Genomic DNA, 23,914 nt, shown 5'->3' with positions numbered 1-23,914 from the left:
GTTAGGACTTTCTTTAAAATTTTAAAACATTTTCAGATAGAAGAGCAACCGCCAATTAGAAGTAGTACATAATTTTAAATTTTGACATTACTATTTCCCTGGATGGTGCCATGTTTTCTAGAGCTAAGGTTTGGCATTGGTGTCAAGGGAAGCAGGTACTATGTGAAAATCAATTAGATGGGAACGCAGGATAGTAATATCCAAAATGCTTTCAAGGTTCAAGACATTATCCAGTGCTCATTAATCACTCATAATGATATTGGGATACAAAGCAAAAATGATAGTATTTTTTTAGACAGGGTCTTACTGTGGAACATTGGTTGACCTGGAAATGACTGAAGAACCAGACTAGACTAGAACTCATAGAGATGCATTGCCTCTGCCTCCCAGTTCCTTGCCCAGCTGAGAATAATGGTTTATATATGTGTTTATAACCATATTGTACAGACAAAAAATTGAATTGCTTAGAATGACCTATCTTATGAATGATGTGAAAACTCTTGCTAAGAGAAAGACAACAGGTAGGTTCTGTGAGCATGCTTTGAGTTTACTTGGTATTACAGTCATTCAGAATTATCAGTGCATACAGACCTCAGTAGTTAGCTGCTAGTAGCTGCTAGAGAGTCTACTGTGTGGCTGGACAGTAATTTTCTAGTTCCATTGATGGGAATTAAAATGTATCTTTCATCTCCTCCTGTGCCTCCCCTCCTTTTCTCTTCTATTCTTCTCCCTCCCCTCTTCTCCTCCCCTCCTTTTTTTCCATTTCTTCCTGTCTTCCCCACTATCTCCCTACTTTCCTTTTTCCCTCCTCCCACTTTCATTTTATTTCTTTCTTTTAGTGTTCTTATTGCAGTCAGTATTATAATATTCTTATAAACGTTTCTTTGTGTATATGAAGGAAAGCCATTGTATTTGAATTGGTGAGTTTAAACTTTAAAATTGTGTGGAAAATAACTCTCTAAGTGTGTCCCAGCTTCCTTTGTTTCATCCTTTCTCAAGCTATAGATGTTGGCAGATTTTAAATTTGAGGTGAAAGCAATGGGACTAAAGTATATCTATTTTGCTAGGCATGGTTGCACACCTGTAATCGCAGCACTTGAGGAGGCAGAGGCAGGCAGATGGCTGTGAGTTTGAAGCCAAATTGGTCTAAAGTGAGTCCAGGATAGCCAAGGCTACACAGAGAAACCCTGGCTCACAAATTTTTTTAAAAAAGATAATCTATTATATGCTTCAATTTTATTTCTTTAATGATTAATACCTATTTATATTCTTTTTGCTAATCAAGTTTAATTTTTATTACTATCTCAATCACTTAAGCAGTTTTTAAAATTGTAATGCATATTTTTATGTTGTTATATAATCAGAATATAAAGCTTTTGCTTGTTACTTATGTTGCAAATATATTTTCTTCTCTGTTACATATATTTTGTTGATAAATATATTTTTCTTATTTTGAGGATTTTGATGATTTTTACTTCATTTTTGAAGGTAGAATGTAACTAGTTTTGTTTAATATTTAGTCTGTTCTTCCTCTATAGATGAAGCAGGCATAAAGTTTGGTCTTGAATTTAACTGTTGCATCTTTACAGATGTTGAGGCTACAGGCATATGCCTGCATACTTTCTGTGCAGAGCTCATTTTCTAGTGAAGATGGTTTCTTGGGTCCTTGCAAAGTGCTTAGCCATTTCTTTACATCCTTTTATGGAGCATCTTCCTCTATTTACTAGGCTAACCTGATTGCTCTGATGTTTGATGTTTTCCTTGGGACTTTTATTCTAAATAGGTAAATGCTAATTTGCAAGGTTCCTCTGCCATGGCTTTTATAGTTCACATGACTCCTACCCACAGCCTAAGGTGACCTGTAGCTTTCTGCAGTATTTCCAGCTGTTCTATAGACTTCTAAATTAAAATGGAAATCTACTAACCTTGTGCACACTTGCTATCTCTTGCCTTTCAGTGCCATCTGTCTATCATGTCAGTTATCTGGGGATTTGTGGGCATGAGGCCTTAGTAGGCCATTAGGCCTTCTGTCTCACTCTGCTATTCCTTTCGTAGACCCTTCTAAAAAGTCTTTCATATCAACCTGGTTCACTTTTATTAGAAAAATTATACTGAATATCTCTCTGTTTGAAAGAAAAGTGAGACACAGCTTTACCCACAGAACCAGCCCTACCTTACTTATGTTAGTTTCCTCAAAACCTTTATGCCAACATTTAGGACTGGTTGTAGTTATTGCCTTATAGAAATGTATATGATTTATATACTTAGCACTTCCTTTGAATCTTGTTATTAGTGGTTGACATACTTGTTTCTGTGTTGTGGTGCCAGTTGTTAGAAGAATAATATCATTCAAGTTAACAGATAGCATTTTGCATCGTGTATTTGGAAAAATTGGGGCAGGGTAGAGGAAAGAGGAGAGAGAGTGGAGGAGGGAGGGAGGGAGGGATAGGGAGGGGGAAAGAGAGATGGGGGTTGGGGGAGGGAGGTAGAGAGCAAGCAGTTTAAGAGGAGAAAGAAAGACTATAGAGATTTTGGTGATTAGACAGATTGTACCAAATGAGCTCAACTCTTCATTCAACACAGTTACTTTTAGTCATTTCAGTGAGGCCGATAGAAGACCTGTGGCTTAGACAGAGAAATCATTCTTCTCTCCCTTAAGCTCATTGCACATGACATTTTGGTTGTACATGTAAATGGGTGCTATTTGCTGATACTGGAGTGAATCTGAGGGGTTTGCACTTAGCCTTTATTTTTGCACTTTATGATTCGTGCTTTACTTTTGGCCTCTCTGAGTGCAGTATAAACGACTGTCAGTTTGATTGTGTGTAAAAGCTCCTGTTCTATCATGGGATATTATCAGGAACCCAGGATCAGCAAGCTGTGTTCTTTTGGAAATGCTTTTCTTCACCATGAAGAATGCCCATAGCAAGAGCATAGCTAATAACACTATTCAAGTCCACGGTGAGATGCGAACACTTCATCCTCTTTTGCGAATATCACAACATTTGGTTATTCTTCGTATTGGGGGAAATAGTCACTCCAATTATTTCTTTAATGAATCAGTTAGTGTACGGAGCTTTTGAAAATGTTATTTTCCAGATGGATTCAACAATCTTACCATCTATTGTGTAATTTAGTGGTAAGCTTTTCACATTCATCAGACCTGGGAAGGTCAAGCATTTTATGACCTCAAAAAGCTTGATCCTTGTTTTGAACAGACAATTACCTAAATGTTCCCATTATTTAGAATGGATATTTCAAACATCTCAAGGTTTACTTTTACTAGAATTCTGAAGTGTTTTCTTTTACTGAATACAGAATTCAACTACAGGAGACTTTTATATTATCTGAAGTTTTCTTTCTTTATTTTTTCCATTTTATTTTAAAACATGCTGTGGTATGACATGCTGATGTAACTTAATAATAAACTTTACGTTTAGATGCTACAACTTTGGCATTTCTGCAAAACCCCAGTTGAAGCTAAAAAAACATATTTTGACACTGTAGAGAGATTTATGTAGCTAGCACAGATAAAATCACATTGGATGACAGATATGTAGAGTGCAATTTATTGGTCATTCGGAATATGTGGGCTGAAATCTCCATGGTAGCTGATTGCCAATGCCTTTTGCTACAGAGGCTGTAGGGAGAATGGAGAGTAGAAAATGGTGTTAGCAATTAACAGCCTGATTGCTGGATTAGATGACAGATACAAAGGTACCCGTAGGGACTCAGGTACCTCATAATGTCTTCTCTCTGTCTCTGTCTGTCTCTGTCTCTGTCTCTGTCTCTGTCTCTGTCTCTGTCTCTGTCTCTGTCTCTCTCTCTCCCCCCCCCCCCCCACACACCATATAAAAGCAATGTTTATAAGACATAAGTTGAGCTGGTCTTCCTTGTATTCCACCTAATCAAAATCTAATTCTAAATCCTCCTGTGTCTCTTCTGGATCACTCACTGATAGCAGAAGACAAAATGTCTGCAGATATTCCTACTTCTTGTTTCTTCCAAAGAAAATTATATTAGGATACAAACATACTTATTTGTCTGTGTTTTAGTTTATACTATCATGGCAGTTGAATAGAAGAAAACAATATGACTCCCGAAGCCTAAAAATTATTATTTGGCCTCTTACAGATATATAATCATTATTTCATAGTTTATGAGAATCACTTTTTAGGTTGTTGTAACATTTGAATCATAATAAAGTCTGGGGAAAACTAGTACATCTGTGTGTGACACACAGGAAAGACTGGATTTGTGTATTATAAAAGCCCAAGTCTTCATGTTTCATGGGAATTGACCTATAATTTTTTAGTAAAGATGTGAAATGATTTTCACTGTTACTGTTTCTTTCAACGGTGTTCTTCTTGGCATCATAAAAAGATGTAATGACACAGTAGAAGTGTAGTGGGGGAATAAGAAAGAAATGATGTTTGAGAGAAATAATGCTTGTTCTTTTTATTTGTCAAGTCATTTTGTGTCTAATTCTATAGCATTACATATTTTTTTCTCAAATCTTAATCTTGGGCTTTTCTTTTTCTTTTTCTTTTTTTTGACTTTTTTTTTTTAACTTTTTTGACTTTTCTTTCAGATGTAGTTATATTAGAGCAGAACATTAATCAGCCTAAGATTAACCAAAGAAGTTACTTATTGCATTTTAGGTACTTAATAAGTTTTTACGACTTGAATATTAATGTCCCAATAACTTTTATGTATTCATTTATTCATTATTCAGGTATTTGAGTGCTTACTATGTGCCAGGCATGACACCTAGGGGCAAGTGAATAAGCAATGAACAAGACAAATATCATCTCTAATAAGCAAGCAAGACAATGAATAAGTTTATAATGTTTTAAAAATGGCAATGATAATCTAGAAAGTAGAAAGTGAAATTATGAATCAATCGGGGTCACGGAAATCTGTAGCATTATTTGCTACTGTGTGAGTTGAGAAATGAATAATGGGAAGGAAAACCCTTTAGAGAATGAACAAGAAAGACCTTTAAAGAGCATGTTCAAAGCCACAGAAGTGACTGGAGAAGATGATAAATGGAAGAATAACAGAAAAAGTGTGTGTGTGTGTGTGTGTGTGTGTGTGTGTGTGTGTGTGTAAATTTAGGATCTTACATGTTTGTGTGAAACTGTTAGTGGCAATAAGATATGAGACGTTTCTTGTATATTTTCTTAAATTTTCAAATAATTGATCAATATTTTTAAAATAGAAATGTCGGTGTATCTAAACTAAAATGAAAATGACTAAATTAATTACATGCAGATGAATTATGAATGAAAGAGAAGTCACATAGATAAAAATAAGGAAAGAGCAAAGAAAGAACAGTATTAAAATAAATCTTCAAAATGGATAAAGAAACTGTGGTACATTTACACTATTGAATACTGCTCAGCTATTAAAAACAAGGAATTCAATGAAATTTGTGGACAAATGGATTTAACTAGAAATAATCATGATGAGTGAGTTACCCAGAAGCAGAAAGACTAAAATGGTATATACTCACTTATATCTGGACACTAGCCCAAGGGGCATGTCCCACGAAAGTCTTCACTTACCAGGAAAGTGGGATAGAGGTGAGGACACCCTATTGGGACTCTAGGTGAGAGAAGTATGGGAGATTTGGGAAATAGAAGGATCCAGAGGGTCCTAGAAACCTATAAGAAGAACAGTATGACAGACAGATCTGGGCCCAGGGGTTCTGCTCAAACTATGGCACCAACCATGGACAATACGTGCAGTAAGCATCAAACCCCTACCCAGATCCAGCCAATGAACAGGACATTCTCCACGGTTAAGTGGAATGTGGGGTCTGACTTTCACATGAACTCTGGTGCCTCATATTTAACCACATCTCCTGGATGGGGAGGCCTGGGAGCACTCAGAGGAAGGATAGCAGGCTACCAAGAAGAGACTTGATACCCTATGAGCATATACAGGGGCAGGAGGTCCTCCTCAGTCACAGTCATAGGGGAGGGGAGTAAGGGGAAGAGGGGAGGGAGGGAGGAATGGGACTATACAAGAGATGGAATAACACTTGAGATATAATATGAATATTATCAATAAAAAATAGATCTTCAAGGTGTTTAGTATTAGTACTTGTTCTTTGGCCCTAACACCAAACAAACTTTTAACTAGATATCAGTCTTTTATGTAGGAATTAGTGTGTGAGCAGGAAAATATAAGGAAAATGGGGGTTCAAGTAGAGGTGGAGAATGATTTTGACTCCTGAAGCAACTTGCCTGCTCTTACTAACTATACATTTCACTCTAATATTTTTTTTAAATCACACTATATAAGAGTAGAAAAATGGAAAGATATCTTATATTCTGTACCTTTCTTTAGACAAAGTAGTCATGGCAGATAACTTTTATCATTATAAGATTGTGCATTTATTTTATTCCGTGGTCAGCCTTTGGGATGTATATCATTTGATAATCTGTCCCTTCAGAACAATTTCCAGGAAGGATATTATGTGGTCAGTTTTATTATGTGCTTCTACATTTAGTGAGATAGTGTCTTATTTTCCATCTGGGGCACTATGACAAATTTATAATAGTATACAACTGTCATTGGCAAATATGGCATGAGCTTAGTAATAATATAATATCCCCCAACAAATTTGCCTGGGAAGATGCTGTGAATACTTCCTCCATGGTAGTAAAGAGGTGACCTTGTGTTAAACACAAAAGCAAGTCTGTGGAATGTCATGTAGTATATATGCCTCATAAGAGTTGACTTTGCAGTCAGATTGGGTACGACCCTGGTAGAGTAGGAACCTCTACCAGATTGCCTAACGTCTCTGCTTTTCTTTACATCAGTAAACTGGGAGTGATGATACCGTCTCCTTCCTCGAGTGTGTGAGAGTTTGAAAGAAGTAAAAGTACACACTTATGTAGAACTTAAAGAAGGGACAGCTAATGTATTTTCTTTCTTTCTTTCTTTCTTTCTTTCTTTCTTTCTTTCTTTCTTTCTTTCTTTCTTTCTTTCTTTCTTTCTTTCTTTCTTTCTTTCTTTTTTGAGACAGAGTTTCTCTGTGTAGCCTTGGCTGTCCTGGACTAACTTTGTAGACCAGGCTGGCCTCGAACTCACAGTGATCCACCTGCCTCTGCCTCCCAAGTGCTAGGATTAAAAGTGTGTGCCAGTGTGCTCAGCTTCATTTAATGTTTAGATTGAAAAAAATGACAATTAAGTAGCATTCTCTCTGATCCTAGCCCCTCCAAGACTTATGAAATTATAAGAAAAATATTTTTGCCAAACTTAAAATATGTAGTGACTTGAAATGCCAAAGAACTTGTGGTACATTTGTCCTAAAAGGAGAATATTTAACCTTTATCCAAGACTAAATGAAGCAAAATTGGTTTTACATACCATGCATAGAACAGGACAGTATTAGTAGGATTGCCCAGTATGAAGAGCATCTTCAAAAGATAACTTCCAACACTCATTGCATGTTATGGAGTCATGCTTAGTTATCCCAGGCTCTATTGCTAAGTATTTAGCGTTCTGAATGCTTGAAAAGCAGGATGCTTTCACGAAGATCCCAGGACCTTGGAAATCTTAAACACAATATTATGATCATATGCACTTTTCTCCTGAATTGTTTTTTTATATATTTTCCCTTATGATATCCCACCTCAAATGATTAAATAAGATATGCTCTGAAGGCAATGTACATGTTTTGAGCAAAAAAGTAAACTCACATACCCTAATTACTAAAGCCGACTGTCGACGCGAGTAGCTTGGACTTTAGTAGAATGGAACAATTAAAAATTTTTTCTTCCAGCATAGCTAGACAGTTGAACCAATTGTCCTAGGGAGTCAGCATTTTTTTTGTGCCCAGAAGTGGCCGTTCTTCAATTTGTTAACTTACCTTGTATACCCAGGGTAAGTGGCAATTTTTGTCTACCATTCATTATTTTTAAAATTGATTATAATTTTAAATTTATTTTAACATTCTCCCATTCTATAATTGTGTTTCCTACAGTATGTTTAGAAATAAGTGCTCTGTAAGCTTTGTAAACTCTTGTATCAAGACCTTTAGCAATCATTTCAATGTAGTTTTAGCACTGAATACTTGTACTCATTCTGCTCAACTCTTTTTGAAAAAAATTTATACGAGCGAGAATGGAAGGTTGGAGGAAAAAGAATTCTAGTAATGTTTGAAATCTTAAAAATGTATTCTATTTGTAGGTACTAGTGAAAATATTTAGGCATTTTTGATGCATCAATTAAATTTATATGATTAAAATGACTTAAATATTTTAAAATAATTATTCCTTGGCTTCTTAGAAAAGGCACATATTCTAAATTCAAAAACTTTTAGATGCAGGCAATTAAATAAATAATTCAGAAGTGTATTCTGTTTACCTGTTAATAATTAAGCAGGTTAGACTGTGTGCTCTTTATAGTCATTGAGTTTTAATTTATTTATTTGTTGGTATGTTGGTTTTTAAGAATTTATTTAAGGAATTCTGCTATTGGAGAATAAAAACAAACAGAGTAATGCATAGTAAAGCAAAGGGAGCTTTGAAAGGAACAAGAAAAAAAAGTCAATTGGATTTGAGGATTTAAAAGCAGTGTTATGTAAATAATCCCTTTGAACCTTCTCCCTCTCTTTGGAGAAAGTATGGTGCCCAATAGTCAGTTTAATTGACTGAAAGGAATGGCTTTGGTGTTGCCCTAGAAGCCCTCCCAGCAGACTCTTAAGATGTCTAATGGCCTTGCTGCAGGGCTGAGCTAGCCACTATTTTGAAAAAATCTTCAAGTCAGCCAAATGGCTTATCCCACTTCAGTAGTATTGTACATTAATAATATGCAAAAGCAAAATGATCACCTCCACCAAAGGGGCCCCCATTATAGGAAACTAGAACTCAATTTGCCTTTAAATTTTTTTCAATGTCTTAAAATTTTGAGATTTTTATACTTGAATACAAACCATATTAATCATAGTCAAGCCCACCTTTCCCCTCTTCTTCTCCTTCCATATTCTTTCCCACATACCCATCTCAAACTCATGTTCTCTTGTATTGTAACACTCTCACAGTCTCCCTCCCCTCCCTCCCTTCCTCCTTCCCTCCCTCCCCCCCTCCTCCCTACTAGTTTCAATTAGTTATTAACTGTGTGCATGTGAATGTAGGGATGGCCACATAGGCATGGGCAACCTATCAGAGGAATTGTCCCCGAAGAAAAACTGACTCTCCTTTGGTAGCCATAGAGTGCCTAGTGTGCTCATAGCTCCCCAGCTCCCCAGCTAGGCCTTGGGCACTGTGATACCCACCTCCCCCGTCCATACTGGAATGTTGACTGCTGTAGTTCTACACAAGTATTAGGAGGAAACCATAGGCTTCCTGGCTCTCTGGCTCCTAGAATTCATTTGCCCCCTTTCAGTATTCCCTATGTCTTGTGTGCAGGAGTTGTGTTATAGATGTCTCATTTGAGGGTGGGATCTATATAGTTACTTTAGTCTCTTGACTTTCCCAAGTGTGGTTCTCGGTAATACCCTCTGTTCAGTGACAAAAGACGATTCTTTGCGGTGGGGTGGGAGCTGCACCAAATGTATTGCTATCATAGGTATTGAAAAAGCATTTTTTGGTCTTATGTATCAAAATTGATCCATTTTATTGTGTGCCCCAAAATTCCTCCCCACCATGTAGTTTGAGAGATGATGCCTACATATTCCTAGAGATCACCGATTTGTTTCATTTATTTATTCAGCTATATCAACTTTATTTTTATATGGTAAGATGCAAGGAGAATTTGCTTCTCATATGCTCTTGGAAATATTGCCTTTTATCAAAATGCTGTAAGTACCATGTGCTACTGATATTGTTTTTCTAATACATCTATTTTCTATTATTTTTCAGTTCTTGCAAAAACCTACTCTATTCTATACATGTTTGCCAAGGAACAGAGATACTTCTTCCATTGAAGTTTGTATTTTAAATTTATCCATCTCCTGCCTAGATGTTTTGAGCTTATAACTGTTGTTAATCTTAGTAGCAGTGGCTTGTAATCCAAAATACCTTTGAGTGAGACAAAAGTACTTGAGTTTAAACTGCCTGGACAATTTAGTGACACTTTGTCTGAAGTAAAAGTAAAATAAAGGGTGAGATATAGCTCAGTGGAAGCTTGTGTGGGGTTCTGAGCTGCTCAAGATAAATGTACATTAGTTTAACAAGTCTTTTTAAAAAATATTTACTATAAACAAGTCTGTGTTGGTGTGTGACTACGTAAATGAAGCAGGTGCTGTATAACAGGCCTAGCGCTAGAGAGAAACTGTGTTAATCAGAGGAAGGCAGACATAGTATTTAAATGAACAGGATACTGGCTTAATATTGTCAACTTCATTTTATCTTTTCTGATTAACTGTTATTATTTGCATTCCTGATTTACTAGTCCTAGCAATATTTTCTCTTTCTTTTTTATAAATCTGGGGAAGATTAATTATTATGTGATATTGGATAGATTGACTCAGGCATATGAAATGTAGTGACTTTTTTTTTTATATCCTCATAGTCTGTTTATGTTTTCTAATTAATTAAGTGATAATAGTTGTCTTCTTTTCAGTTCTGTAAATGTTTATTGAATTCTTGTTAGGCACTATTTAAAGCAGAGAAGATAAAAATGAATACATTCGACACGCTTATCTACTGAAGAAATCCACAATTGATAAAAATAGCAATATAAAAATAATAGATAATGAGCAGCCAGCTTGCTGTGTGCTAGTCATGGTATTATGGAAGATAATGTTTGTCATCCTTCAATCTGGCAACAGCCAGGCTACTCTTAGATAGACATTTTTTACTCTTTCTCTTAATCACCTAGGTTTCTTTCTGTTGTCACCTCTTGAAAGAAATTTCTTTATCCAAACCTCTGAAAATAACAGTTCTTGTAGCTTTCAGCATTCCTGCCGTGTGTTGCTCTACTTCACTGTCATAAATATAATAGTTTGCTGGCTTGTTTATTGTTTCATTTGTTTAAAAAATAGTACTGGTAAACTATGAATTTTAGGAGTTTAGGGTTGCTCAAGGAGATAGTTTAAATTAGTACATAACATGTAACTTTTTCAAGCTTATTTATATTGTATTTTATTTGTAGACATGAGTTGCTCATAGGTTGGTTGCTTTGTGCATTCTTTTATTCAGTGAATGCATTGGTCATCTAGAACCCAGCAGGCACTATTCGCAGCAGGTGCTATTCCTGTCTTGTGAAGAAGACAATGGGCCTATCCCGTTCTAATGAGGGAGAGAAACATAAATATAAACATTCTCTTACAGTGTATCAGATAATGGCCAAATTAATTTTCCCTAAGGCCTTTTTCTGGACTTTACAATCTACTCCTGCCCCACTTTTGTCCTCAACATTCTCTGTTACTGTCCCGAATGGTTTTGGTCTCACTCCTGAATCTGATCTCCAATGGCTCTCCTGAGGCTTTCTGGTGCACAGTAGTTGTGGTTTGTTCCTGTTCTCTGAATATAATGACACCCATTTTCCTTTTCTGGACTCCATTTGTCTGTCAGCACAGTCTAGATTAGGGCATCTTTTATTTTGCTGGTGTGGTTTATTGCTTATTTCTTTGTTTCTGTTTGCAAGAATGTTGCATATGCATATTAAAGATCCAGCAAATTCCAATCCTTAGAGTTTTTTTTTTTTAAGGGATTGTCCTTGTAGATATAATGGCTTATAGGATTAGCTTGTTTATGTAATGCATTTCCATTAGCAAAACTGCTTTTGAGACTTTAAATGAGTGAATCTCTGTGGAGATTATTAATAAATATGACATCAGGGTCATCATAGAGATTTTATAGTAAATTTAGGAGGATCTCTATCCAAGGTCATAAAGAATTAAGATCAAATTTTAATGGGAGCATTGCTTGTGGCTAAATTTTCTTATAGTGAAACATACCAAATTGTTTTCAAAAGCCCCTCAGCATCCTGTTGGCTTTAGCTTTAGTCTCAGCTTTGATTCTATACTATCAACATGCCTACTAACAGGAAGCTCAGAGTGTCCTCTTCAGATTCTTGGGAGATAGTTCCTCAGGTAAGAGTGCTTGTAGACAGGCATGAAGACCCAGGCCACATCTCTGACAGTCACTTTAAAAAGCCATTGGTTACTGTAACCCTCAGCACTGTGCATGCTGGAAACAGGGCCTTCAAGATTTCTGGCCATCATCCAGGCTCTAAATTTAGTGAGAGACTCTGCCTTAAGGGAATAAGTCAGAAAGTGATAGAGTAGGGCAACTGTGTTCTCTGGTCACTGTACATGTGTGTAGACAGCATACATAGACTACAAGCAAACACTTTCACACAAGTACACAAGTGAATAGAAACAGCTCATCTGTTTGTGTGTTTCCGTTCCAGCCCCAGGTCTTGGTCAGCCTTGCTTTGAAACTGCACAGAACATGTTACCTTTGCTGCTTTATGTCTCTCCACTCTTTTCATTTTAATTATCTGTGCTTAGACAAACATTTTCAATTGTATCTACATTTTAATGATATCTCTATCTTATTCTTATATACTAGTTACCTTGTTTACACTTATCAATCTGTCTTACATTGCTTAAGTATTAATATGCAGGGCAGGATAGATGGTCCAGTTGTTAAAGTGCTTGCTGTGCAAGTGCAGGGACTTGAGTTTCTTCCATAGCATAGATGTAAAAAGTGAGATGTGCATATGCTTGTAATCCTTGTGTTGGAGAGCGGAGACAAGAGTGTCACTGGGGCCTTGCTGGCCAGCAAATCTAGCCTAATTGGTGAGCTTCAGGCCGGTAAGAGACTGTCTCAAAGGAGGTAGATGGCATTTCTGAAGATGAGATGAACGTTGTCACCTTCCCTCCAAGCAAATGTGTACATGTGTGCACAGATGGAGACACACCTGCACACACATCAAAATATTAAGGCCTAAAATCATCATTAATATAATTTCAGGGAGCTCCTCTTGATAGTCTGCCCTCTGTCCCTTTCAGAAATGTACAAACAGTGCTTTGTATTGAATGTGACTAGTTTTACTGAATCTGTACTTCATGTTTTCAGTTCTTGTAATAATTATGCTTACTCAACTTTTTCTTAAAACTAGATATATTAGAATTTATAAAGACACCTACATTCTTCTCAAAGCTAATCATGAAGACATTAATGTAAATGTAAATTATTTCTTGAATGATTACTAATTTTAAGAATTTTTTTTATAGATAAGTGAGTGGAGTGTTTGAATTGCCCTTTGAGACTCTGAAGGCTGAAGGTAATGTCCAGTGATGTTTTCCCATAGGTTTTTATCTTCTTGGGCTTGCTTTATTATTTTCAAGGCTGTGGATTAACTGCGTAAGCTCTGTTTTGATTGCTGTTTAACAATTAGTCTTACCTCAAAATAATATGTAACTATAAGTAAAACAGAAAAACCCTGCTTTCTACAGTATTTAATTCTAATTCATTGATGCTATACTTCTTTCTGCATAGAAATGTGTTATGTTTCTCATTTTTATTAGTTTGAATCCTTCTTATTTTTAAGCTTGCCCTTTAACTAGGCATATTGACTCAAAAGTTGAAAGTAAGAATATGTTTATGCTCAGTAATAGCTTTACAAGTTACTATAGGAGGGATAAAAATGCTTTCATTGGAAACATCCAAACTGCACATGACATTTAATAGCTTCAGATACACAAGTCCAGAATTGTAGGCAAGAAATTTATAATAGACTGTGTTGCTGCATTGTGTCTTGAGAGAGGGCTTGAGAGGAGCTTCTTAGACAAGAAGGGGCAGTAATTACTTCGCTTCTTACATGCATGGTTAGATTTTCCAGTGAGAATAACATGCTAGGGTAATTTATTATAGAAGAGTAAATCACAGATTACATTGGAGGGGGTTGGGGTGGTGTGATCCAACCATCTTTTTGTGAATACATACACTTAAGCATGTGTGATAGCTTGTTTTTAATTTCTTTACACCAGTGCACACCTCAAACATTCCGTTTAGCAGTGGGATATGCAAATTGTTCCAAATGCAGCAGCCGTACTTTCACCTGAATGTCAAAACTGTCAGACAGCTTTAAATCAAATCTTTATAACATTTTAAAAAACCATCCAGCCCCAAGATTGAGGCACCAAACTCTGAAAACACTTGATTCCTGTACTTCCAAAAAGCTCCTGCATGTCAACATAGTAATGCCAGAGTTCTAATTCACCTGCCTTCTAATTTTAACCTTTTAAGGATTTTATTTTATTTGGCTTAATTATGATATTTTCTACAAATTAGTGATAAATGCCTTGATTAATAAAACCAAATGTCAAGGAAAATGACAACTTGATGGAAAATTAATACTAGGCAATATTTTAAGGTACAGAGGTACTAAAGATGTGCATATTTCATCATCTCTTTCTTGAAGATAAGTAACTAGAATTTTCTTTGTAGGTTTCCTCAACTACATGTATAGGGTTTAGCAATATGATTTCAGCTGTTTTTATTATTAGGTATTATAATAAAAATATATTTCTAAGTTATCCATTGAACTACCACATCATTCATTCACTTTTATTTTACATAATCAAAGTAATTCCTATTGTAGGATAGTGTTAGAAATGAAGTCAGCACACTGAGAATATAGCTAGTAATATGTGTGTGTATGTGTGCGTGTGTGTGCACATGCACGTGTGGGGTGTGTGTGTGTGTATGTGTGTGTGTGTGTTCTGTGTGTCTGTCTCTCTATATGTTTCAGAAAGTCCTGTGGTATAATTTAATCATTTTTGACATTAGTGTAGTTATCACTGTTTTGTCCCCTGAATCACCAATTCAGCTATACTGGCTGGCCAGAGTGCTCCAGGATCCATCTGTCCCTGCCGGCCCAGCACTTGGGCTACAATGCATGCTTCCATGTCTACCTTTTGTGTGAGTGCAGGATATTTGTACTCAGTTACTTATGATTTCATAACAAACATCCTACCAACTAAGCCACCTCTCGAGACTACAGGGATTTGGTGTTTAGAGCATTTTTCTTGCTTTTTGTGGAACTTAATACAAATAGCTCTAATTTGCTTTTTCTTATAAACTGTATAATACCTTACAAACTATAATAATATGGTCATATGATAAATATGATTATTCTTTAGGTGATGGTCACAGGGTTGAAAATTTAAAATATGTCATGCAATTTTCACTTTGAAAGTTCTTGTTTTACCTTGCAATTTTTTAATACTAGTATATATTTGTGCACTGACTATATTATCCCTCACCTTTCAAATGTTTCTGTCTTTTCTTCTTACCTGTCCACATCCCTTCTTTGTCCACCTGGGCAGGTTTACTTTCACTTTGTCATATGTACATACTTGATTTTATGTTCCTTTATGAACTACATATGAAATTAGACATATAATATTTGTCTTTCTGAAACAGTCTTATTTAACTTAATATCTTTGTCTCCAGTTGCATTCATGTCCCTAAAAGCATAAAAATTTTGTACTGTTGCCATGTATTTTTGTATTTTCATATATTTAGGATTTTTATTTTGTACACTTAGATATTTGTTAAATGTTAAATAGAAATGGCATTTTTGCAACATTAAAGCTGGTGCTGTAATTTTATATTTATACTTCACAGATAGAGCTGCAGACCAAATAAAGGAGAACACAGCAACCTCTCTTGTGCTCTGCTTTGATTGATGGTTTGGGATGCAGAGAACCACTTAATACATTCTTAGCAAAATGGACTCACTTTAGCCATCTGGTCACGTAGTGACATTCTGGCCATACCTATCAACAGAATTTTTGCCACATAAGGTTAGAACTACTTCTATGTGCAATAGAGACTGGAAATTTTTAGGTTTGTATTTGGCATCTTGCTCTGTAGAGTGGGATAAGTAGAGGTAAGCACTAGTTAACACTTGGCAAACATGGTGTGTACCATTCCCAAGGGAAAACAATCCTTAGCGTAGGTTTTTGGGAGTATTTGCAGTTGGAAGCGGGTTTTGTTCAGTCTTCCCTTAGCTGGCTCCAGGTTTTATTGTTTTTCTGTAGTACTTGGTTCCAGGCATCCAGTCTGTACTGGCAAAGCTGGTGCATGGTTAGAGGCCACCAGCATTGCTGCCCCCAGTGCTGACATACCTTCCATGTCTAAAAGCTGTGTCAGCTGGTTAATCACCTCTCTGTAACTGTCTCTGAACCATCTATTATTCCGAAGAGTTTTTTGGTTTTGTGGGGATTTTTTTTTTTGTTCCATTGACGCACAAGGCTCTTCCTACGTCCCGTCTCCATACCTGTGTTTCTTTGTAAGCAAAATCATTCTTATTTTGTGTATCAGTGACTAATGTATGCCCCAGTTCTTTGGCAAATCTTAAATTACATATTAAATAACATGTTGTATCCTTTTATTTATTCTATTTATCCTTATATTAGATTATTTTTGCATATGTTCCAACTCTGTGGTTTTCACTAGTTCCTGGATTTGATAAGGACTTATGAAATACTTCACAATGTGTGAGGTTATGTTTTCAGTTGAGATCCTACCTGTTTGGGTTTTGTATTATAAGGACTGGTTGTGCCAGAAATGTCTGTGAACACGTGAGCAAAGCTTAAATCCAAAGTAAGTTCTAGAAGTCTCTGCTTGCTTACACATTGTTTGAGCTCAGAAGTGAGGAGCCTACCCACATTTGTTTCAGCGAGTGTGGTCATGAGGCAGTTGTAAGCCTGGTCTTCAATTAGCTCAAATTAATTAGCTGACTTTTTGTGGACAATCTGAATATTACAGAAAATTTAACAGAGATTCTCTCATTTACATAAAAATATGCTATAAATAAATAGTATAAGGGGCTGAAACTACATACATTTCTAGTTTTGAAACATATATGAGACTTAAGGGTTTTTTTCTAAATGTCTTTTTAGCATCTTTTGGAATGGCCTTTTTAATTATAGCCTATACTGTATTCAGTAAAATAAAATTGTTTAGGACTTTTATATGGAACGATTAATGTGGCATATGAAGCTCTGTTTTATATAAATACTAGCTAGAAAAATCAGGCTTTAGAAATGTGGGCTGCCCATCTTATTTGTCTCCTTTGGAAACCTATATTTATTAACTGAAAAAAATATGTTCCTTAAATACACTTTTATCCTAGTCTTTTGTTTTTGGCAAGACAATCTTACTATATAGGCTATGCTGGCTTTTAATTCATGGCTATCACCCTGCCTTTATTTCATGAGTTCTGGGATTATAATCCTGATCCATTTGTGAGCCCTGAGTCATACTGTTAAGAAAGGAAGTGGACAATTTCAAGAAAAAATGTAGAGTTTTTGATTTTTCTGGTTTTTGCCTAAATTCTGCATTCATTCTTTTCCCTAAACTACCTATGATCCTTTAAAATGCTCAAGTCTTATTGGATTCCTTTTGTGTTGACAAGGTGTTTTTCATTTTTCTAATGAAGTGGGAAGAAAATAAGTATGCTTTGCGGGGCTTTTACATTACTTACTGTAGTAATGCTCAACATGTCTTTGTAATACTTTTCAACTCCTACCCACAACTAATTAGTGACTTTCAGAATGAGAGAAGATGTTAGTTGTGCAGCAACTCTATATTTACTAGTGATCATAGGAGTGTTACTAACATACTTGCCAGTATTAGAAAAGAGTTAAGTAAATAAAGGGCCAGATGGTTGCGCCCAGAACCTATCAAGAGCTCAGTGTGTGTGGGCTGGTCCAGCGAATGACAGAATCATTTCCCAGGCCAAGGAGAACTACAGTTAAGCTTTTACTAATATTAAGAAGAATGTTTTTCAAATGTGTTTTATGGTATGGTGCTGTGCATCTGCGGATCTCGGTACTAGTTACAATGAGAGCCACATACTCCTTGCACCAAATTCTAGCAGAATCACAGGTCTCAGTAAAGCGCTTTGCCATGAGTCATATTGGCATACAAAGCAAAGTAATTACCCTGAAGCCGTTTTTATAGGTTTAGAAAATACTGATTTTTTTTTAATCTTACAAAAATTTTCTGTTTTTATTTTTCTCTCTTTTCTTTCTCAACTGGCCTAGTCTTCTTGATCCCTTAACTTATATCTGCCCAATGCTGAACAGTTACACCCAGAAAAAAATGATTTGTGCAGTTTTAACTGTTTTTTGAATATTTTGCGTGGACATTTGTATCTTTCAACAGATTGTGAGTCATGAGATAAAGTACTTAGTAATATAGTGCCCAGCACTCAGTGCTGGGTGAGGAGCTAGTGACGTTTGCTTAGTGCTTTGTGCTGAGTTTTCAGGCTGATTAACCTGGAGAGATATGAAATTGCAGAGCCCTTCTCTGTGTGTTACCACTCTTCCTGATCCTATGGATGATACATACTGGTACCTTCTTAGGGATTCCTTATTTTATCTTTTTAGTATATCAATTTTGTCTTATAAATACTTTTTAAAAATTTAAATTTTCTGAGTTGCTATGATAGATATTTGCATCAGTGAACTGTTTAGTAGGTAAGATAAAATAAAATATATATCTTGAGGTGTTTTCTTCTTAGAGTCATACCAATAATGCTTGAGGACATTGGCTAACTTTAGCCTCCTACCTTTCTTTCATCCCTCCATCTCTCCTTTCCAATATCTCAACATTTATTAAGTGTTAGCTTCATGTCAAGCATTTTAAACATGTTTAATAAATATTGAAAAATAGAGTGATCTAATTCTTACACATAAGGAGATTATAATCTAAAGGGTAAATAAACAAAGATATCAATTGAGATTACAAATAAAGATATTCAGTTCAATCATTCATTTTGTCCATCTCTGAACTCTATCATGGTTTTAGGAATTCATTGTGCAGTGCCTTAGCTCCATTCACCTGCACTCTAAAGAAGAGATCACATCTAGATTGAAATTACAGACAAACCATATTTCTTTTCACCTCGTCTGGCAATGCCAGTAGTTTTGGCACAAATATAGATGAAGCAGTATTTTGCTCCGGGATGAACTGTAAGAAAAAGAAGTTTTTTAGAACTGCTTATACTATCTGAAATAGATGACCTCCATGGGTGTTTTCAAACCTTAGATCTTGCAAAAGAGTTTCTAGTATTTTTGAATTACAGAAAATCATTTCTTAACTGCTAGTGGCATAGTATTTTTACTGTTCAGGCAGGTTTGACTAGTGTCAAGGAGGGAGCAGGTGGTGGAGGTGTGCCTAGTTTTCTGTCATTTGTCATGTGCATACAACATGTTGTTTTGTGATCAGATTGTCCATCATGCTTCGTTTGGATGTGTACAACCACTTGGCCCTCCAGCCTGCAATCTCATTCAAAGCCACTCCAACGCTGGACTTCAGCCTTGTTCAGTAAAAAGAGGCCATTTCCTTCATTAGCTGTCCAGTTGGAAATACAATGTTTAAACTCTTAAAACATTTTATATGCATCCAGTGTTTACAAAATGGATTTTTCGTATTACTCATAGATAATCACTTTTTTAAAGTTATAATTTGAGCTGTGACCTTTCAAACTGTGCATTATAAGGTTTGACCCTTTGATTCACATTCTGACATAGCAGCTATTAATTATAGTTTTTAAAGGACATTTATTTCAGTTATAATTTTTGTTATGAAAACAGTTTAAGTGTTTTTCCCGTTAACTTTCAGGAATAACCGCTCAAGTATAAATGCGTATGTTTCTACAGCTCTGTAACTATATGTAGTATGTATATTTTACTATACTAAGTCATAGGAATACACATGAATATTATTTTGCAATTAACTCGTGCATTTTAAACCAATTCATTGTGATATATTCCTCTGGATATTTTTATGTTGTAATCCACGAGCTAATACTAAGATCATCTTTATTTTATATAATCCTGCTGTGATTCGCTGTGGCTATCAGGATAAAAGAGCCTTACCAATGAAATCTAGGTGTGTCCTTTTACTTTTTCTTAAACAGAGAAACAAAATTTAGGTGCCTAAGAATTGCCAGTATCTAAAGAAAATTTGAATGTTCTAGAGACCAGTTGAAATAGTGTGGTGTAGGCAAATGTAAACTGTTTAAGTGGTTTTTAAAAACATCCAAAGCTGTGATGATGAGAGGGAAAGGGCGTGACAGAAAGGTAAGTGTAGGTGAGGCCTGAAACATGTATATTTGTGAACATTAGTATCAGTCATAGTTTAACTGGAGGAATTTATTATATTTTTAATTGGGTAAAATATAGTTATAAGCCAGACATTGTTGCAAACTCCTTTAATCCCAGCACTCAATGAAGCAGAGTCAGGCAGATCACTATGAGCTCAAGGCCAGCGTGATCTACATAGTAAGTCCAGGACAGCCTAGGCTATAGAAAAACCCTGTCTTGAAAAACATACACACAAACAAGCAAACTTATTTTTATTGCTAAAAATAGTAATACAGTTTTCTGTTACTAGTTAATTAATACCATGTCGAGTATTTGCTTTTAATCTGTCATTCTCTTTTTGTACTAAATCTACTTTAGAGAAATGAATTCTTACAATCTGAATAGTCTTCATAAAGCCACATAGTCACCTGTTTGTATTTTAAATCTATCTGAAATAGCTAGCTTGGTTATTCAAACTCAAACTGCTACTGTGTTATTGTCTACCATGAGGTCTTAAGGGAAGTGTTTGGTCTCTTATGTACGGATAGTGTGCCTCATAAAATCCATTTCCTTCAGTGCTTGGCTGTGTACTCCAAGATGGTTTGCTTCTTAACATTATAGAAATATATTCATTTTAATTCCAGAAATATGTTACTGTCTTAGTTGACTCTAGAGATTCAAATGACTTCTTGCATTAACAGACTGACATGATTTGAGAGTGACTTGTTGACAGCTCTGTGGGAACGTTTGTTTATTTAGTATGTGTGTTTTGTACTTCCTATCTGGAAATAGCATTATCCTTGTAGTTTAATTTGAGTCTCAGTGTTGGTTCAACTGCAGCGTGTTAGCAGGGTAAGTTCCTGACTTCTTTGCACTAGTCTCCTGAAAGGGTATTGCAGGATGAGATCCCTCTCACAGGGTTGCAGTTATGATTGGCAATATTAACAAAAATACTGAAATCAGTGACTGACAACAAAATGTTAACAATAACTAATAATGATTTACCTTGGAACATTGTTTGGCAGTTTTTGACCCATAATTTCTATTTTCTATTACACTCACTTCATTTTTCTCTTTTTATCTCAAGAGCTTTCTTTCTTTTTCCTTCTTTTTATAATGACTACCCAGTTTCTTCATGTTTCCCTTTGCACATGGAGTTGTCACCTCACTCAGATGACATAAGAGAGTTATGAAATAAGAGAGTTTTTTTTTCCAAACAGAAGCAGTGTACTGCTAAAGGAGTATTTGATAATCCTCCCCAAAGGAGAAAATTTACTCATATGATTTGTGTTTATTTTTTTTCTAAAATACTAAAAAACCCAGAATTTAACAGTAGAAAGTAGCCTTTTCTGATTAAGTATATAATTTAGATTACATTATTTACTCCTTAAGCCTAGTGGTTGGTGGGTTTGCCTCTGCTTTGTTTTCTTAAAAATCACAAACAAACAAACAAACACCCCCCAAACAAACAAACAAACAAACAAAAAACTAGCAACAACAAAGACAATGGAGATGGCCCACAAAACACAAGAATTAAATATGGATTACTGGGCTGGAGAGATGGCTCAGAGGTTAAGAGCGCCGTCTGCTCTTCCAAAGGTCCTGAGTTCAATTCCCAGCAACCACGTGGTGGCTCATAAACATCTATAAGGAGATCTGATGTCCTCTTCTGGCCTGAAGGTGAATATGCAGTCAGAGCACTGTAAGACAAATAAATAAACAAATAAATCTTTGTAAATAAATAAATAAATACAGGTTAATATCCAGTGAGTATAAGTAATCAATGTATTTGAAGAATGGGCAAAAGAACTGAATTTTTTCCATAGGAAAAAATAGAAATAATAGGTAAATTAAAAGAATCTCAAACATCAGAAAAACACAAAGTAAAACTATAGTAAGCTAGTATTTTATACCTTAAAATACAAACAGAATTGTCATATCAGCCAACATTAGGTATAATTGAGGAGCTGTAGTGAATATGTGGAGGATATACCTGCCTCCAAATCTTACTCCGGTGTTGTTCAGGACAACCAAGATACTGGAACAACATAAGAGGTCATCCGTAGATGACACTGAGATACTGATAGTCAGCTTTAGATGTGATGATCCCCCCCTCTCTCCCCTTCCCCACCATCTAACACAGGAAAACATTGTTTATCTAGTAATTTTATAATTTTTATACATTATAAAGCTAAAGGGCATTATTATATTTAGTGAAATAATGTAAGTATACAGAGGCAAACTCTTCACTGTCTTACTTACATGTGGGATCATAAAAAGCTGCATATGAAACATAATTAAGCGGTGGTTGCCAGACACTTCAAAATGACGGGAGATAGTGGTCAAAGAACATTTGGAAGGAGGACTAATAGGTTCTGTTACACAGCATGGTGTCTATAATTAATGTCTTACAAATTTTAATGTTGTTAATTTAAGTCCTTTACCATGAAATTGCTAAATATGTAAAGTATTCCATGTATTCATACATGTTTGAACACTACGTTTCACAGAACTACTTGGAATATGCACTTAATCGTTTTCCTTTATATAGCTTCCATTGCTGTTATCCATTTTAGGAATTCTTTTTTCTATGACATAAAGGATTTATTTTTTACCTGAATGAAAGGAGTTCTAATAGAAGATGTTAGAAGACTTACAATGTAAAAATAGTTGTTAACAATGGATGCAAGGAAATTCAGTATAACTTCCAGATACCTTGTCCCTGTCTTTTCAAGAGGCCACTTTCCTTTTTCTTACTTCTCACATTACTTAAAAAATAAAGGATGTTATGGAAACTCTTAATTTGGTCTCAATCTGCATTTTGAGTTCCTTACTTGCAGATTTCTTTTTTTTTTTTTTTTTTTGGTTTTTCGAGACAGGGTTTCTCTATGTATCCTAGGCTGTCCTAGACTCACTTTGTAGACCAGGCTGGCCTCGAACTCACAGCGATCCGCCTGCCTCTGCCTCTGCCTCCCGAGTGCTGGGATTAAAGGCGTGCGCCACCACACCCGGCCCTTACTTGCAGATTTCATTCCTGTTTTCTCATCTTCCTTTCCCTTGGCACACAGTCCTTCTTCACAGTTTGCAGTTTGCTGTCTTTCAACCATAATCTTTTTCATCACCTTTTCCCTTACTGTTCATTGAGTTGGCCACAGCCTTCACATGACCAGGGAACAAAAATTCTGTTCCACTAATGGAGGCCTTGCTTCTCCTCTGATAAAGAAGGAGTAGGTGAGTCTCCTCAACATTCACTCATCGATAAAAAGAATTCTACATCACACTACAGTTTTTACTGTGTTCTACATAGTAAGTTTGTTGAGGGAAGGCGTTGTCTTCTCCATCAATGTCCTTAACACAGAAAAGAAGCCCAATAATATGCTTGCAGAATTGTTTAACCAACCAACAGACTTAGAGAAACTAAATTGCTAACTTTACACAGGATAAAAACTTAGCAGAAGGGGTTCCATAAACACATATGTATGGTATTTCCGTTGACTTCTTTTTTATTTCATTTTTGACTGTTTGTCTTCTCAAATTTGTATTTTCAGCAGTCAAACCAAAGTTTTGTCACCTACTCTGCAATGAAGCTGAATGTAAATTTAAGGCAAAAGTATCTTTAGGCAAAGAAAATGGACTAAACCAGTTAGTTAGTTTAGATCTTAGCACTCACAATGATGTTGAAGGAATGACATTTTGAAAGAGCTTGGTGCTCTATAGTTTTATTATACATACCACACTGATGCCTGTTCGCAGCTTGAGACGCTGTTTATATGTATAGCCTTACTCAGAGTCTCGAATTTAGGCAATAATTAGCTTCATAAGTGAATCTGTTTGGAAAGCATA

General features: G+C 35.7%; 1 protein-coding gene across 4 annotated transcripts in view; it reads left to right on the top strand.

Moving 5' to 3' along the window:
• The window catches only part of LOC311609169 (uncharacterized protein), a 627,587-nt gene that overhangs the window by 75,918 nt on the left and 527,755 nt on the right, over positions 1-23,914 (top strand). For 3 of the 4 annotated variants that reach the window (XR_014783299.1, XR_014783303.1, XR_014783304.1), the window contains exon 2: positions 13,202-13,251. The exons of the other annotated variant lie outside the window; for it this stretch is intronic. The gene's annotated coding sequence lies outside the window, so the exon portion shown is untranslated. The remainder of the gene's footprint in view (positions 1-13,201; positions 13,252-23,914) is intronic. 4 annotated transcript variants of the gene reach the window in all.

This window comes from Acomys minous, assembly GCF_964271855.1.
Source record: "Acomys minous genome assembly, chromosome: 11".
NCBI classification, from domain to species: domain Eukaryota; kingdom Metazoa; phylum Chordata; class Mammalia; order Rodentia; family Muridae; genus Acomys; species Acomys minous.
This window is presented reverse-complemented; position numbering and strand designations above follow the sequence as displayed.